Consider the following 19,347-nt stretch of genomic DNA (forward strand, 5'->3'; position numbering starts at 1 on the left):
ACGCCAGGGCTTCCTCCTAAACCCTGAAACACAAAGAAGCACAGAGAAAAGACAGAGAGTTGGTCGGATTCCCAATCCAAGACCCATGGTGGTGTGAAGGTCATAAAGAGGCAGTTTTGGGAGAGATCAAGGGGGGAAGTTATGAACGACTTTCTGGTGGTTTTGATCCGTGATGTTATCACCCAAAGCATCCTACAGGGCCTGAGAACACACGCAAATGGTGAGGAAAGAAGGTAGATGACCGGAATTCATTCCCAAAGGCCAAGACAGCCTTAAGGAGAGAGGTGTGTGGGAGGGCACTTTCATGGAAGTGCAAGGGGAGTTATGAACGACCCTGTGGTAGGTTTTCACCACGGATGAACACGTCCTATGCTTCCCCTGTATCTTGGGAACACACGTAAATACCCAGGAGAGAAGGGAGAAGGCCGGACTTCCCTCACAATGGCATGAATAGCCTTGAAGGTGGATGCAGTGTACAAACTGGTTTCATGGAAGTTCCATGGAAGGGATCAGGGGTGCGACCCATGAATGGATCTTATCAATACAGGATGTATGTGATAAGTATTGATAGAGGCGTGCACTGGAGGAGCATGGCCGAACATAATAAGGAAAGGCACTTGTTCTAATCAGATTATGTATAAGGTAACTGATTTTATAATTACTTTCAAGGTTATGTTTCTGTCTCTTGTGGTGCGGTTAAGGCCAAGTATGGCACGCCCCTTGAAGACCATATGTTGTGATGTAAACTAAGGATCCAGGACCCTGAGATAAGGGGCGGATCTTAGTTGATCTAACTCATCCATGTGGGATGGAAGTTAGAGGCCACTCATTGGATAGTGATCCATGGTGGATCATGGTGTGTGTGTTAGTTCTGATCATGGTGTGAATCAATGATCCGAATCATGGAGGAGACACATGGGGATCCTAGTACATGAGGAACCATGTGGGGTGCAAGGTCCAATTCATTTGGAACCAGCAGCAAGCCGTGGAGGCGAGTAAGGCCAGTACTAAGTGGCATGGACCTAAAGACAAATCTGATCTTTGGCAAGGATGGATGACCGGTCAAGGTGTCTGATGTTTATCTAAAGAAGGCCGTGTGTAATCTGATCTTTGGCAAGGATGGATGACCTGATCCATAGGTGATGGATCAAGGTGTCTGATCTGATTGATCAAAGGATGCACCAGTGGTAATAGGAGGACTGATCGGCTTCGTTGGGACATGATTCCATGGCCGGTTAGGTACGTGTGAAGACTCATCAGTTCTGGGTCATGTGGGGTGGTTGGTTGATTGACTCAGGATCTGATGGGCGTTGTTATTCCATGAGCTCGACTTGGTATCATAAGTTGATAAGGCATAAGGATGTGGGACAGTGCATGAGCCGGTAAGGGCCAGATGCATGTCCTTAGCTGTTTGAAGACTTCTCAAGGGTTACTTATGTCTGTGGGGATGGTTGGCTGAATGACTAAGTACCTAAGGGAGTTGTTTTGTGTGTGTAAAGGAGCTGGATGCAGTATATGGCAGCTGGCCATAGCTCGGTCCTAGCTCAGTTCGAGTGTGACAGCTCGATCAGCTGGTCTATGAGTTCATTCAGCTAGAGTAGCTGGGCCGATGAGCTAACAAGCTCCGTGGATGAGGCAAAGGTATGATCTAGCAATGTTGCATAGATCTAGATAGAATGGTTTGGGAAACGGAACCTCAGATTTGTATGACTTGGTTCGTGTTCAGAATCAACCTTGGACCTAGCTGGTAGTTGAGTATACTAACCATTAGCTGAGGTGATTCGACCGAACAAGTATTAGATTGGTTATAGACCAATGGATGATGATATTATTCCGCTGCGTATGTGTTGTATTGATCTAAGCCAGGAAAGACTATGGTAGTCTTGAGCTAAGATCTGAGTTAGCCCTCGCCTATGAGCGATGTTTTAAATAAAAGGCAAAAATTTTGAGAGGTTCGGTCAGGGAATCTCTCAAATTTTTGCTAAGATCCTGTGCGGCCTAGTCGGCCAGGATCGGGTCTTACAAGAGTGCTGAGTCCAAGGACCAACGGGCTGATATGTGTACTGATGGACAGCCACTGACGTCCTGTGTGTGCTGACGGACACACACGGACACACACGGACAGCCACGGATGTCCTCTGTGTGCTGACGGACAGCCAAGACGTCCTGTGTGTGCTGGCGAACACCCACGGACGTCCTGTGTGTACTGAACTAAAAGCCCACGTGGGCCAAAATCACCCGAACAGTCCACGGGAAGGGTCAACGTGCTGAGTCCAAGGACCAACGTGCTGATATGTGTACTGATGGACAGCCACAGACGTCCTGTGTGTTCTGACGGACAGACACGGACACACACGGACAGCCACGGATGTCCTGTGTGTGCTGATGGACAACCATGGACAGCCACGGACGTCCTGTGTGTGCTGGCGGACACCCATGGACGTCCTCTGTGTACTGAGTAGACAGCCCACGTGGGCCAAAATCACCCAAACAGTCCAAGAGAAGGGCCAGCGTGCTAAGTCCAAAGACCAACGTGCTGATATGTATACTGATGGACAGCCACGGACGTCCTGTGTGTGCTGACGGACACACACAGACACACATGGACAGCCACGGACGTCCTGTGTGTGCTGACGGACACACACGGATGTCCTGTGTGTGCTGACAGACACCCAAGGACGTCCTGTGTGTGCGGACGGACACACACGGACAGTCACAGACGTCCTATGTGTGCTGACAGACAGCCACGGACAGCCCCGGACGTCCTGTGTGTGCTGGCGGACACCCACTGACGTCCTGTGTGTACTGAACAGACAGCCCACATGGGCCAAAATCACCCAAACGGTCCCCGGGAAGGGCCAGCGTGTTGAGCCCAAGGACCAACGTGCTGATATGTGTACTAATGGACAGCCATTAACGTCCTGTGTGTGCTGATGGACACACACGGACATACACATACAGCCACGGATGTCCTGTGTGTGCTGACGAACACCCTCGGACATCCTGTGTGTACTGAACAGACAGCCCACGTGGTCCAAAATCACCCGAACAGTGCAAGGGAAGGGCCAGCGTGCTGATATGTGTACTGATGGACAACCACGGACGTCCTGTGTGTGCTGAAGGACACCCACAGACGTCCTGTGTGTGCTGACGGACACACACGCATACACGCGGACGTCCTGTGTGTGCTGACTGACACACACGGACGTCCTGTGTGTGATGACAGACTGCCACAGACAGCTAAAAACGTCCTGTGTATGCTGGTGGACACCCACAGACACACACGGACACACACGGAAAGCCACGGACGTCGTGTGTGTGCTGACGGACAGTCACGGACAGCCACAAATGTCCTTTGTGTACTGGCGGACACCCACGGACGTCCTGTGTGTACTGAATAGACAGCCCACGTGGGCCAAAATGACCCAAACAGTCCACAGGAAGGGCCAGCGTGCTGAGTCCAAGGAGCAACGTGCTGATATGTGTACTGATGGACAGCCACGAACGTCCTGTGTGTGCTGACGGCCACAGACGGACACACACGGACACACACAGACAGCCACAGACGTCCTGTGTGTGCTAGCGGACACCCACAGACGTCCTGTGTGTACTCAACAGACAGCCCACAAGGGATAAAATCACCCGAACAGTCCACGGGAAGGGTCAGCGTGCTGAATCCAAGGACCAATGTGCTGATATGTGTACTGATGGACAGCCACAGACGTCCTGTGTGTGCTGACGGACACACACAGACACACACGGACAACCACGGACGTCCTGTGTGTGCTGACGGACACACACGGACATCCTGTGTGTGCTGATGGACACCAACAGACGTCATGTGTGTACTGAACAGACAGCCCACGTGGGCCAAAATCACCCAAACAGTCCACGGGAAGGGCCAGCGTGCTGAGTCCAAGGACCAGCGTGCTGATATGTGTACTGAGGGCAGCCACGGACGTCCCGTGTGTGCTGACGGACACACACAGACACACACGGACGTCCTGTGTGTGCTGACGGACACCATGGACGTCCTGTGTGTGCTGACGGACAGCCACTGACACCAAATTTCCTGTGTGTGCTGGCGGACACCCACAGACACACACGGACACACACGGACAGCCACAGACGTCCTGTTGTGCTGACGGACAGCCACAGACAGCCACAGGCGTCCTGTGTGCGTTGGCGGACACCCACGACGTCCTGTGTGTACTGAACAGACAGCCCACGTGGCCAAAATCACCCAAACAGTCCACGGGAAGGGCCAGCGTGCGGAGTCCAAGAACCAACGTGCTGATATGTGAATTGATGGACAGACACGGATGTCCTGTGTGTGCTGAAGGTCACAGACGGACACACACGACAGCCACAGACGTCCTATGTGTGCTGGCGGACACCCACAGACGTCCTGTGTGTACTGACCAGATTGCCCACGTGGGCCAAATCACCCGAACAGTCCACGGGAAGGGTCAGCGTGCAGAGTCCAAGGACCAACATGCTTATATGTGTACTGATGGACAGCCACAGACATCCTGTGTGTGCTGACGGACACACACGGACACACACAGACAGCCCCGGACGTCCTGTGTGTGCTGACAACACACACGGACGTCCTGTGTGTGCTGACGGACACCCACAGATGTCCTGTGTGTGCTGACTGCTGACGGACACCCACAGACGTCCTGTGTGTACTGAACAGACAGCCCACATGGGCCAAAATCACCCGAACAGTCCCGGGAAGGTTAGCGTGCTTAGTCCAACGACCATGTGCTGATATGTGTACTGATGGACAGCCACACAGGTCATGGTGTTCTGACGGACACACACGGACACCACGGATGTCCTGTGTGTACTGACGAACACCCACGGACGTCCTGTGTGTGCTGATGGACACCCACGGCCGTCCATGTGTACTGAACAGACAGCCCACGTGGGCCAAAATCACCGAACCATCCACGGGAAGGGCCAGCGTGCTGAGTCCAAGACCAGTGTGCTGATATGTGTACTGATGGACAGCCACGGACGTCCTGTGTGTGCTGACAGACACACCTATGTGTGCTGACGGATATCCACAGAAAGCCACAGACGTCATGTGTGTGCTGGCGGACACCCACAGAATCCTGTGTACTGAACAGACAGCCCACGTGGGCCAAAATCAACCAAACAGTCCATGGAAGGGCCAGCGTGCTGAGTCCAAGGACCAACGTGCTGATATGTGTACTGATGGATAGCCACGGACGTCCTGTGTATGCTGACGGACACAGAGGAACACACACGGACACACACGGACAGCCACGGACGACCTGTGTGTGCTGGTGGACACCCACGGACGTCCTGAGTGTACTGACTAGACAGCCCACATGGGCCAAAATCACCCGAACAGTCCAACGTGCTGAGTCCAAGGACCAACATGCTGATATGTGTACTGATGGACAGTATCCTGTGTGTGCTGACGGACACACACGGACAGCCCCGGACGTCCTGTGTGTGCTGACGGACACACACGGAAACACACGGACACACACAGACAGCCACAGACGTCATGTGTGTGCTAGCGGACACCCACAGACGTCCTGTGTGTACTAAACAGACAGCCCACAAGGGACAAAATCACCCGAACAGTCCACAGGAAGGGTCAGCGTGCTGAATCCAAGGACCAATGTGCTGATATGTGTACTGATGGAAGCCACGAACGTCCTGTGTGTGCTGACGGACACACACAACACACAACGGATAGCCACAGATGTCCTGTGTGGCTGACGGACACACACGGACATCATGGTGTGCTGACGGACACCAACAGACATCATGTGTGTACTGAACAGACAGCCCCACGTGGGCCAAATTCACCCCAAACAGTCCACGAAGGGCCAGCATGCTGAGTCCAAGGACCAGCGTGCTGATATGGTACTGATGGACAGCCACGGACGTCCGTGTGTGCTGACGGACACACACAGACCACAGGGACGTCCTGTGTGTGCTGACGGACACACATGGACGTCCTGTTTGTGCTGACGGACAGCCCACTGACGCCACGAACGTCCTGTGTGTGCTGCGGAACACGCCAAACGACCACGGACAGCCACGGACGGTCCGTGTTGCTGACGGACAGCACAGACATCTTGTGTGCGATGGCGGACACCCACGGACGTCCTGTGTGTACTGAACAGACAGCCCAGTGGGCCAAAATCACCAAACAGTCCCACGGGAAGGGCCAGCGTGCGGAGGTCCAAGAACCAACGTGCTGATATGTGAACTGATGGTAGTCTTGAGCTAAAATCTGATTAAGATCTAAGCCAGGAAAGACTAAAATCACCCAAACAGTCCACGGGAAGGGCCAGCGTGCGGAGTCCAAGAACCAACGTGCTGATATGTGAACTGATGGTAGTCTTGAGCTAAAATCTGAGTTAAGATCTAAGCCAGGAAAGACTATGGTAGTCTTGAACTAAGATCTGAGTTAGCCCTCGCCTATGAGCGATGTTTTAAATAAAAGGCAAAAATTTTGAGAGGTTCGGTCAGGGAATCTCTCAAATTTTTGCTAAGATCCTGTGCGGCCTAGTCGGCCAGGATCGGGTCTTACAAGAGTGCTGAGTCCAAGGACCAACGGGCTGATATGTGTACTGATGGACAGCCACTGACGTCCTGTGTGTGCTGACGGACACACACGGACAGCCACGGATGTCCTCTGTGTGCTGACGGACAGCCACAGACGTCCTGTGTGTGCTGGCGAACACCCACGGACGTCCTGTGTGTACTGAACTAAAAGCCCACGTGGGCCAAAATCACCCGAACAGTCCACGAAGGGTCAACGTGCTGAGTCCAAGGACCAACGTGCTGATATGTGTACTGATGGACAGCCACAGACGTCCTGTGTGTTCTGACGGACAGACACGGACACACACGGACAACACGGACAGCCACGGATGTCCTGTGTGTGCTGATGGACAACCATGGACAGCCACGGACGTCCTGTGTGTGCTGGTGGACACCCATGGACGTCCTCTGTGTACTGAGTAGACAGCCCACGTGGGCCAAAATCACCCAAACAGTCCAAGAGAAGGGCCAGCGTGCTAAGTCCAAAGACCAACGTGCTGATATGTATACTGATGGACAGCCACGGACGTCCTGTGTGCTGACGGACACACACAGACACACATGGACAGCTCGGACGTCCTGTGTGTGCTGACGGACACACACGGATGTCCTGTGTGTGCTGACAGACACCCAAGGACGTCATGTGTGTGCGGACGGACACACACGGACAGTCACAGACGTCCTATGTGTGCTGACAGACAGCCACGGACAGCCCCAGACGTCCTGTGTGTGCTGGCGGACACCCACTGACGTCCTGTGTGTACTGAACAGACAGCCCACGTGGGCCAAAATCACCCAAACGGTCCCCGGGAAGGGCCAGCGTGTTGAGCCCAAGGACCAACGTGCTGATATGTGTACTAATGGACAGCCACTAACGTCCTGTGTGTGCTGATGGACACACACGGACATACACAGACAGCCACGGATGTCCTGTGTGTGCTGACGGACACCCACAGACGTCCTGTGTGTGGTGACGAACACCCACAGACGTCCTGTGTGTACTGAACAGACAGCCCACGTGGTCCAAAATCACCAGAACAGTGCAAGGCAAGGGCCAGCGTGCTGATATGTGTACTGATGGACAACCACGGACGTCCTGTGTGTGCTGAAGGACACCCACAGACGTCCTGTGTGTGCTGACGGACACACACGCATACACACGGACGTCCTGTGTGTGCTGACTGACACACACGGACGTCCTGTGTGTGATGACAGACTGCCACGGACAGTTAAAAACGTCCTGTGTATGCTGGCGGACACCCACAGACACACACGGACACACACGGAAAGCCACGGACGTCGTGTGTGTGCTGACGGACAGTCACGGACAGCCACAAATGTCCTTTGTGTGCTGGCGGACACCCACAGACGTCCTGTGTGTACTGAACAGACAGCCCACGTGGGCCAAAATGACCCAAAAAGTCCACGGGAAGGGCCAGCGTGCTGAGTCCAAGGACCAACGTGCTGATATGTGTACTGATGGAAAGCCACGGATGTCCTGTGTGTGCTGACGGCCACAGACGGACACACACGGACACACACAGACAGCCACAGACGTCCTGTGTGTGCTGTGTGTGCTGACGGACACACACAGACACACACGGACAACCACGGACGTCCTGTGTGTGCTGACGGACACAGACGGACATCCTTTGTGTGCTGACGGACACCAACAGACGTCATGTGTGTACTGAACAGACACCCCACGTGGGCCAAAATCAGCCAAACAGTCCACGGGAAGGGCCAGCGTGCTGAGTCTAAGGACCAGCGTGCTGATATGTGTACTGATGGACAGCCATGGACGTCCCATGTGTGCTGACGGACACACACAGACACACACGGACGTCCTGTGTGTGCTAACGGACACACATGGACGTCATGTGTGTGCTGACGGACAGCCACTGACAGCCACAAACGTCCTGTGTGAGCTAGCGGACACCCACAGACACACACGGAGACACACGGACAGCCACAGACATCCTGTGTGTGCTGACGGACAGCCACAGGCGTCCTGTGTGCGTTGGCGGACACCCACGGACGTCCTGTGTGTACTGAACAGACAGCCCACGTGGGCCAAAATCACCCAAACAGTCCACGGGAAGGGCCAGTCCAAGAACCAACGTGCTGATATGTGAATTGATGGACAGACACGGATGTCCTGTGTGTGCTGAAGGTCACAGACGGACACACATGCAGCCACAGACGTCCTATGTGTGCTGGCGGACACCCAACGTCCTGTGTGTACTGACCAGATAGCCCACGTGGGCCAAAATCACCCGAACAGTCCACGGGAAGGGTCAGCGTGCAGAGTCCAAGGACCAACATGCTTATATGTGTACTGATGGACAGCCACGGACATCCTGTGTGTGCTGACGGACACACACGGACAGCCCCGGACGTCCTGTGTGTGCTGACAGACACACACGGACGTCCTGTGTGTGCTGACGGACACCCACAGATGTCCTGTGTGTGTTGACTGCTGACGGACACCCACAAACGTCCTGTGTGTACTGAACAGACAGCCCACATGGGCCAAAATCACCCGAACAGTCCACGGGAAGGGTTAGCGTGCTTAGTCCAACGACCAACGTGCTGATATGTGTACAGATGGACAGCCACAGAGGTCATGTGTGTTCTGACGGACACGCACGGACAGCCACGGTTGTCCTGTGTGTACTGACGAACACCCACGGACGTCCTGTGTGTGCTGATGGACACCCACGGCCGTTCAGTGTGTACTGAACAGACAGCCCACGTTGGCCAAAATCACCCGAACCATCCACGGGAAGGGCCAGTGTGCTGATATGTGTACTGACGGACAGCCCCGGACGTCCTGTGTGTGCTGACGGACACACACGGACACACACGGACACACACAGACAGCCACAAACGTCCTGTGTGTGCTAGCGGACACCCACAGACGTCATGTGTGTACTAAACAGACAGCCCACAAGGGACAAAATCACCCGAACAGTCCACAGGACGGGTCAGCGTGCTGAATCCAAGGACCAATGTGCTGATTTGTGTACTGATGGACAGCCACGAACGTCCTGTGTGTGCAGACGGACACACACAGACACACACGGATAGCCACAGATGTCCTGTGTGTGCTGACGGACACACACGGACATCATGTGTGTGCTGACGGACACCAACAGACATCATGTGTGTACTGAACAGACAGCCCACGTGGGCCAAATTCACCCAAACAGTCCACGGGAAGGGCCAGCGTGCTGAGTCCAAAGACCAGCGTGCTGATATGTGTACTGATGGACAGCCACGGACGTCCCGTGTGTGCTGACGGACACACACAGACACACACGGACGTCCTGTGTATGCTGACGGACACACACGGACGTCCTGTGTGTGCTAACGGACAGCCACTGACAGCCACGAACGTCCTGTGTGTGCTGGCGGACACCCACAGACAGACACGGACAGCCACGGACGTCCTGTGTGTGCTGACGGACAGCCACGGACGTCCTGTGTGTGCTGGCAGACACCCCACGGACGTCCTGTGTGTACTGAACAGACAGCCCACGTGGGCCAAAATCACCCAAACAGTCCACGGGAAGGGCCAGCGTGCGGAGTCCAAGAACCAACGTGCTGATATGTGAACTGATGGACAGACACGGACGTCCTGTGTGTGCTGACGGTCACAGACGGACACACATGGACAGCCACAGATGTCCTGTGTGTGCTGGCGGACACCCACGAACGTCCTGTGTGTACTGACCAGATAGCCCACGTGGGCCAAAATCACCCAAATAGTCCACGGGAAGGGTCAGCGTGCTGAGTCCTAGGACCAACATGCTTATATGTGTACTGATGGACTGCCACAGACGTCCTGTGTGTGCTGACGGACACACACGGACACACACGGACAGCCCCGGACGTCCTGTGTGTGCTGACGGACACCCACAGACGTCCTGTGTGTGCTGACTGCTGACGGACACCCACGGACGTCCTGTGTGTACTGAACAGACAGCCTACATGGGCCAAAATCACCTGAACAGTCCACGGGAAGGGTTAGCGTGCTGAGTCCAACGACCAACGTGCTGATATGTGTACTGATGGACAGCCACAGACGTCATGTGTGTTCTGACGGACACACACGGACACACACTGACAGCCACGAATGTCCTGTGTGTACTGACGAACACCCACGGACGTCCTGTGTGTGCTGATGGACACCCACGGCCGTCCTGTGTGTACTGAACACACAGACCACGTGGGCCAAAATTACCCGAACCGTCCACGGGAAGGGCCAGCATGCTGAGTCCAAGGACCAGTGTGCTGATATGTGTACTGATGGACAGCCACAGACGTCCTGTGTGTGCTGACAGACACACACGGAAGTCTTGTGTGTGCTGACGGACACACACGGACGTCCTGTTTGTGCTGACAGACAGCCACGGACAGCCACGAAAATCTTGTGTATGCTGGCGGAGACCCACAGACAGTCCACGGGAAGGGCCAGCGTGCTGAGTCCAAGGACCAACGTGCTGATATGTGTACTGATGGATAGCCACAGACGTCCTGTGTGTGCTGACGGACACAGACGAACACACACGGACACACACGGACAGCCACGGACGTCCTGTGTGTGCTGGCGGACACCCACGGACGTCCTGTGTGTACTGACCAGACAGCCCACGTGGGCCAAAATCACCGAACAGTCCACGGGAAGGGTCAACGTGCTGAGTCCAAGGACCAACATGCTGATATGTGTACTTATGGCAGTATCCTGTGTGTGCTGACGGACACACACGGACAGCCCTGGGCGTCCTGTGTGTGCTGACGGACACACACGGATGTCCTGTGTGTGCTGACGGACACCCACGGACGTCCTGTGTGTACTGAACAGACAGCCCACGTGGGCCAAAATCACCCGAACTGAAAGTCCCGATCCCGGCCGACTAGGCCGGGTCGATGCCTCACGTCGCTCGGTCCATACACTGACCAAATCACTAAAAATTTCGCCCTTTATTTAAAAACATCGCCCATAGGCGAGGGCTAACTTAGATCTTAGCTCAAGACTACCTTAGTCATTCCCTAGCTTAGATCATTTCAACTTATGCACAGCGGAATAACATCTATCATCCATTGGACTAAATCCAATCTAATACTTGTCCGGTCGAATCACCTCAGCTAATGGTTAGTATACTCAACTACCAGCTACCTCCAAGGTTGATTCTGAACACGAACCAAGTCATACAAATCTGAGGTTCCGTTTTCCCTAACCATTCTATCTAGATCTATGCAACATTGCTAGATCATACCTTTGCCAAATCCATGGAGCTTGTTAGCTCATCGGCCCAGCTACTCTAGCTGAATTAACTCATATACCAGCTGATCGAGCTGTCACACTCGATCTGAGCTAGGACCGAGCTATGGCCAGCTGCCATATACTGCATCCAGCTCCGTTACACACACAAAACAACTCCCTTAGGTACTTAGTCATTCAGCCAACCATCCCCACAGACATAAGTAACCTTTGAGAAGTCTTCAAACAGCTAAGGACATGCATCTGGCCCTTACCTGCTCATGCACTGTCCCACGTCCTTTTGACTTATCAACTTATGATACCAAGTCCAGCTCATGGACTAACAACGCCCATCAGATCCTGATTCAATCAACCAACCACCCTACATGACCCAGAACTGATGAGTCTTCACACGTACCTAACCGGCCATGGAACCATGTCCCAACGAAGCAGATCAGTCCTCCTCTTACCACCGGTGCATCCTTTGATCAATCAGATCAGACACCTTGATCCATCATCTATGGATCAGGTCGTCCATCCTTACCCATGATCAGATCACACACGGCCTTCCTTGAATAATAACACCCAAGCTCAGTACTTATGGTCCACTCCATCAAGTACTAGCTATACTCTTATTCATGGCTTCCTGCTGGTTCCAAACATATTGGACCTTGCAATCCACATGGTTTCTATAATACCAGGACCCCCATGTGCCTCCTCCATGAGTCGGATTAATGGTTCACACATGACCAAACCCAACACAACTCCATCAGATAAGCATCAATATGCTCTCAGGTACAAAAATGACCTCTTCCAAGTATGCTCCAAAAACCCAATTAAAATTCATGATAATTCATCATAATTCCCAATTAAGAGAATGCCATAATCAGAATTTGCAGAACCGGCCTCGATCCTATAGATCTCGGCCAAAATCAGCCAAACCGGCCAAAACTGGACATCATCAAATCAATTCCTAAAAATTGATTAAAATACATGAAAACTCATGATAATTCATAACTAAGAGATTCCCATAATCAGATTCCAAAGAATCGACGCAGACCATATAGATCCTGATCATGAACAGCCCGGCCAAGGCCATGGGCACCATTCCTGAACCGGCCAAGGCCTTGATTCAGTGCCATCAGGCCTGATCCAACAGACTACACCATAAACATTCCTAATATATATAGTCCTCAAGGACGTGCCATACTTGGCCATGATCAATTCCACAGTCAACAGAATTGTAATTCAAAGGTAATCATAAAACCGGTTACCTTATACATGATCTGATTAGATCATGTGCCTTTCCTTATTATGTTCGGCCATGCTCCTCCAGTGCACGCCTCTATCAACCCTTATCACATAACTCCTGTATTGATAAGATCCATTCGTGGGTCGCACCCCTGATCCCTTCCATGGAACTTCCATGAAACCAGTTTCTACACTGCATCCACCTTCAAGGCTATTCATGCCTTTGTGAGTGAAGTCCGGCCTTCTCCCTTCTCTCCTAGGTATTTGCGTGTGTTCCCAAGATGCAGAGGAAGCCTAGGACGTGTTCATCTGTCATGTCCCCGATCCTATGTAGGATCGCCCGGACGGGCCATGGTGCGGGGAGACGCACCAGTCAGGTCATTAGACCTTGAGACAAGCTTATCATGGCCCTGAATGAAGTTTAAGGGCATCAGTCAGCAGAGACTTAACCAGGATACGATGGAAACAAGGGTAAAGGAGTTGAGTTAGTGTTTAGGCAGCTGGACGAGTGTTGGTTTGAGTTCAATCAGCTCGGTTCAGCTGGTATTCAGTTCACCATGATCTGTTCAGCTCACAGGAGCTGGTCGACTAGCTCACTCAGCTGGGAACAGCTGGAGGTCAGCTCAATCCGGTGAACGGTGCGTTCTGGTTCGGATCAGTGTGGACGAGTCCGGGACGGTTACTGGGCGAGCCGATGGTCCGGGTGCAGGACGGTTCGACCAAATTGGTCTTAGGCTTGGGACAGGGAGTGGGCAAGCTTCCAGAGTGTGAGCTGAGGCTCAGTGATCGATTTGTCAAAGGAAGAAAAGGGGAGAAACCGCCAATGGGCGGTTATGGGACGGTTATGGGACGGTTTTGGGAAGAAGGGATGTGATTTTGGGTAACTGTTCACCCAGGCGGTTGGGGACAGTTTAAGTCGTCCTCTCTCTCTCATTTCTGCCATTCTGGTCGATTTTTACTCACTTTCACACAGTGAGAAACACAGAGAAAATTCAAGAGAGAAAGAGAGACACAAACCTTGGATTGGCCGATTTGATCCAAGATATTGTTCTTGAGTGTTCCTGGTGTGTTTGGGCGTGTGATCAAGAGGATGGATTTGAGGCAGAAAGAGAAGGAGAAGGCAAAGGAGAAATAGAAGGAAGTCGCCCCTGGAGACCGAACTCCTAAGGGTACAAGAAGGTATAAATCTCGGAAAGGAAAGGAGGCAACTGGAGCGTCTGGAGCAGTGGGACAGGATGGTGCTGAACAGACCGGAGTGTTACCAGCTGGAACCATTCCAACCACAGTGCTACCCGCTCTGGTGGAGCAGGTGGACAATGCAACCGGACTTCCAGTGGGTCCAACTCTTACTACTGAGGTTAATGAAACTAATGTGGACGAGCAGCAAGAGCAAGTCCATGGAGACGATACTGGGTCGTCCAACGTTGGTGCTGAGAGTGGCCAGAATGTTGATGCAAACAATGTTCGGTTCACTGGTGCCGAGGAGGTCATTGAGCCGTAGTCATTAAACAACATAAAGACAAATTATTAAATGTGACTGATCGGCTTCTGTCCAGGTTCGTTGTATCCTCAAGCAGGGACCGCGGTAAGGAGAAAGACGGATGTGGGACTGTCCGTATGAGCCACCATGTCCGCATCATGAACAAGACTGGACCAAGTGTGTCCTATGTCTTCAGAAAGGTGAAGGATCCTTGCCTTAGTGAAACTTGGCTGATCAAAGTGCGTGAACTGATCAAAAGGGTAGATCAGTCCATCAGTACGGTCGCCGGTACGTGCAGTATGGGCCAATCGAGCCAAAGCAGAGAAGTCTCGATCATTTTGTGAAACCTCATGATCCAAGTCAAGTCTGGCATGATCTTTTTCAAGTCTGGGATGATCTTTCTCAAGTCTGGCATGATCCAAGTCAAGTCTGGCACGGTGAAAAACATGAACCTCGGTTGAAATGTTCAGAACGTCTTGAACTCCATGCTGAGCTGGTTCCATGTAATTATCCGTGGACTGCAGCACATCAACGAGTTCCAAAGGTTGTGAGTTGCCTAAGGGTGTAAGTAACCAAGCGTTACGGACGACAAGAGGTACGAGGACCAATAGGTACCAAGGACCGAAGGGGTGCATGTTCTGAACGTTGCCTGTTGAGACAGGTCGTGTCCGTTCCTTAGGGATCAGACCATGTCTTGTCCGTCGAGACAAGTACACGGTTCGTCTAAGCCAGGGTAAAAGTCGCAAGGTCCGATCGGCCGTTTGGCCTACTCGGATTGGGCGTGAGGCTTAGTCGGCTGTTGGATCCAGGCCCAAGGCTGGATCAGGTAAGAAAGTCCGTTGGGCCATTGAGCCGGACTTCATCTAGGCCGGTCGCACCTTGATTCCATCCAGATGGACGGATTGGTCTTCGGGACGATCCGGACTGTTCGTGTGTTCTGTTTATCTATTCTGGACTGTCTATCTGATTCTAAGTCAAGGGTTGGTTGGTTGAATGACTTAGGATTCGGTAAGCAGGGTTTATATATTTTTATAAGTATATTGTCCGAGGTTTATCTATGTTCTAGGAACCAAGCCAAGCATTGTAGAATCGACCAGTTCTATTTTTGGTTATGATTAATGCTTATCTGGTTGTGGTTTCAGGAACTAAGGACGGTTCTGGTCAAGCCAAGGAGCCGTGAAGGCTCGGTCAGTGAGAGGCTGTGTAACGTATGGTTAGATGATGCTAGGGATGAACTAGTGATTGTCTATGAAACGATTAAGAAGTTGTGTATCGGATCTCATGTTTCTAAGTAATACATTTTATACACATTTATATTCCGCTGTGCTATCTGGTCAATTGTTTTAGAACCTCGGATTCGAACATGACTTAGTAAATGAAAGACATAAAATGAATCAAACAAGCAAGGGATTGATTAAGTAGCAAATGGGTCCAGTTTCGTCGAGAGGTCGGATTCGGGTGTTACAGACCCGGACGGGATTCCGCTGGTTAAAGAGTTTGAGGATGTGTTTCGGGCACTACAGGGCATTCCCCCTAATAGGGCTGACCCGTTCATAATAGAACTAGAACCAGGGACGGCCCCAATGTCCAAAAGTCCATATCGTATGGCTCCGGCCGAGATGGCCGAGCTAAAGAAGCAACTGGAAGAGTTGTTGGACAAAGGGTTCATACGACCAAGTGTCTCGCCTTGGGGAGCACCAGTTCTTTTTGTGAAGAAAAAGGATGGTAGCTTAAGGCTGTGTATTGATTACCGAGGGTTGAATAGGGTTACTGTGAAGAACAAGTACTCATTACCCAGAATTGATGAGCTGTTGGATCAGCTCAAAGGGGCCAAATGGTTTTCCAAGATTGATTTAGCCTCAGGGTATCATCAGATCCCAATTGAGCCTAATGATATCAGGAAGACGGCGTTCCGGACCAGGTATGGCCACTATGAGTTTGTGTTTATGCCATTTGGTCTAACCAATGCACCAGCTGCATTCTTGGATGAATTTGTAATCATCTTCATAGATGACATACTTGTATATTCCAGAAACAAAGAAGACCATGAGAAGCATCTCAGGGCCGTACTAGGACGTTTGAGGGAACAGAAACTCTTTGCCAAACTAAGCAAGTGTAGTTTCTGGCAGAAGAGCATTGGGTTCCTCGGACACATTGTGTCTGATCAGGGCGTGTCAGTAGATCCGGAGAAGGTTCACACTATACGAGATTGGCCGCAGCCTAAAATGCTACTGAGGTTAGGAGTTTTCTAGGGCTGGCCAGCTACTACAGAAAGTATGTCAAGGGGTTAGTGAGTTTGGCTCAACCCATGACACGACTTACAGGCAAGGATGTGAAGTTTGCCTGGAATGAAGGGTGTGAGAAGTGTTTCTCAGCTCTAAAGGATATGCTGACGAATGCACCAATATTGGTATTGCCGGAGGCAGATCAACCTTATGTGGTCTATACGGATGCGTCCATCACTGGGTTTGGGTGCGTCCTGACTCAACATGGGAAGGTGATTGCTTATGCTTCGAGACAGCTGAGAAAGCATGAAGGGAATTATCCGACCCATGATCTAGAGATGTAGATCGTATATGTACGGAGTCAAAGTCCAGATTCTCACTGATCATAAGAGCTTGAATTACATTTTCGCTCAGCCTGAGTTGAACTTGAGACAAATAAGATGGATGGAGTTTGTTGGTGATTATGATCTGGACATAGTATACCATCCAGGCAAGGCAACCTAGTGGCTGATGCCTTAAGCCGGAGACGGGCAGAGGTCTCGGCCGAAAGAGAAGTGGATGAACTATAAGGGGTGGTTCGGTCATTACATCTAAATACCTTGGTTGGACGTGATGAGCCATTGGGATTAGAGGCAGTGAATCAGGCCGATCTACTTACCAGGATACAGCAGGCCCAGAGTTTGGATGAGAACTTGCAGAAAGTGGCTCTTAACGACAAGACGGAGTATCAGATCACAAGCAACGGAACAATCTTGGTGAATGGCCGAGTAAGTGTTCCAAAAAGCAAGGAGCTTAAAGAAGAGATTATGAGTCAGGCTCATAAGTCAAAGTTCTCAGTCCAACCTGGGCTGAATAAGATGTATAGGGATTTAAAAAGGTACTATCACTGGGTAAGGATTAAAACAGATGTGGCCGAGTGGGTGGCGAGGTGTCCTACTTGCCAGTTTGTGAAGGCCGAACATCAAGTGCCCAATGGTATGCTCCAGAATCTCCCCATACCAGAGTGGAAGTGGGATCACATCACAATGGATTTTGTGACCGGTTTTCCTACGACCAGAACCAAAAGGATGCGGTTTGGGTGGTGGTTGACAGACTAACCAAGTCGGCCCACTTCTTACCAATACAGAAAGGAGATGGAGTGGATCAGATCGTGAGGATTTACTTGGACGAGATAGTACGTCTGCATGGAGTGCCGGCTAGTATTGTCTCGGACAGAGACCCTAGGTTCACCTCTTACTTCTGGCAGGCTTTTCAAAAAGCCTTAGGAACAAGAATGAACATGAGCACAGCCTATCATCCTCAGACGGATGGGCAATCAAAGAGGACAATCCAGACATTGGAGGACATGTTAAGGGCCGTGGAGTTGGATTGATTGGGCGACTCATGGGAAAAGCATCTACCCTTGGTCGAGTTTGCCTACAACAACAGTTTCCATACTAGCATTGGGATGTCACCTTATGAAGCACTGTATGGACGGCCTAGAAGGACGCCATTCTGCAGGACGCCATTATGCAGGACGCCATTATGCGGGACCCAAGTGGGGGGGGGGGAAGGAGAATGTTGGGTCTTGAGATAGTGGAAGAAACCACTGAGAAAATAAGGTTCTTTAAGGAGAAAATGAAAGAAGCACAAGATCGTCAAAAGAGTTATGCAGATAGACGGATGAAACATCTTGAGTTTGAAGATGAAGACTTGGTCTATCTCAAGATGATAACATTCAAAGGGAGGGCTAGAGTTTCTGGCAGAAGAAAACTAGACCCTAGGTACTTGGGTCCATTCAGAATCATAGAAAGAGTTGGGGAGTTGGCTTATAAGTTGGAACTGCCACCAGCCATGGATGCGTTCCATAACGTGTTTCATGTGTCCCAACTCCGAAAATGTTTGTCTGATCAGGACATAGTACTACCCGAGATCCATACAGATTTGGGTAAGAATCTGACTCTAGAGACGAGGCTGGTCCTCATAGTGGATCGAACAGAAAAGAGAACAAGGAAGAAGACCATTCCCATGATCAAGGTCGTGTGGGAATACAATGCCAAGGATGAAATCACTTGGGAAACAGAGGTCGTGTGCTGACAGACACACACGGACAGCCATGGACGTTATGTGTGTGCTGACGGACAGCCACAGACGTCCTGTGTGTGCTGGCGGACACCCACAGACGTCCTCTGTGTACTGAACAGACAGCCCATGTGGGCCAAAATCACCCAAACAGTCTGTCATGTCCCCGGTCCGAGATAGGGTCGTTGGGACGAGCCATGGTGCGGGGAGACGCACCAGTCAGGTCATTAGACCAGTAGACAAGCGTATCATGGCTCAGACATAGGGTTAAGGGCATCAAAGTGTTGAGACTTAACCAGGGTGAAGAAAAAATGGGTTTAATAGAGCTGGACGAGTGATGTGGGAGCTGGACGGGGCCGAGCTTGGGCAGCTCAGGGAAGCTTAATGGGAGCTTAGTCAGTATGCATCTGCTCGTGGAGCTATAAGGACTAGCTCACTCAGCTGGGACCAGCTAGTAGTCAGCTCAATTC

The sequence above is a fragment of the Brassica rapa genome, unplaced genomic scaffold (assembly GCF_000309985.2).
Source record: "Brassica rapa cultivar Chiifu-401-42 unplaced genomic scaffold, CAAS_Brap_v3.01 Scaffold0354, whole genome shotgun sequence".
Classification (NCBI taxonomy): domain Eukaryota; kingdom Viridiplantae; phylum Streptophyta; class Magnoliopsida; order Brassicales; family Brassicaceae; genus Brassica; species Brassica rapa.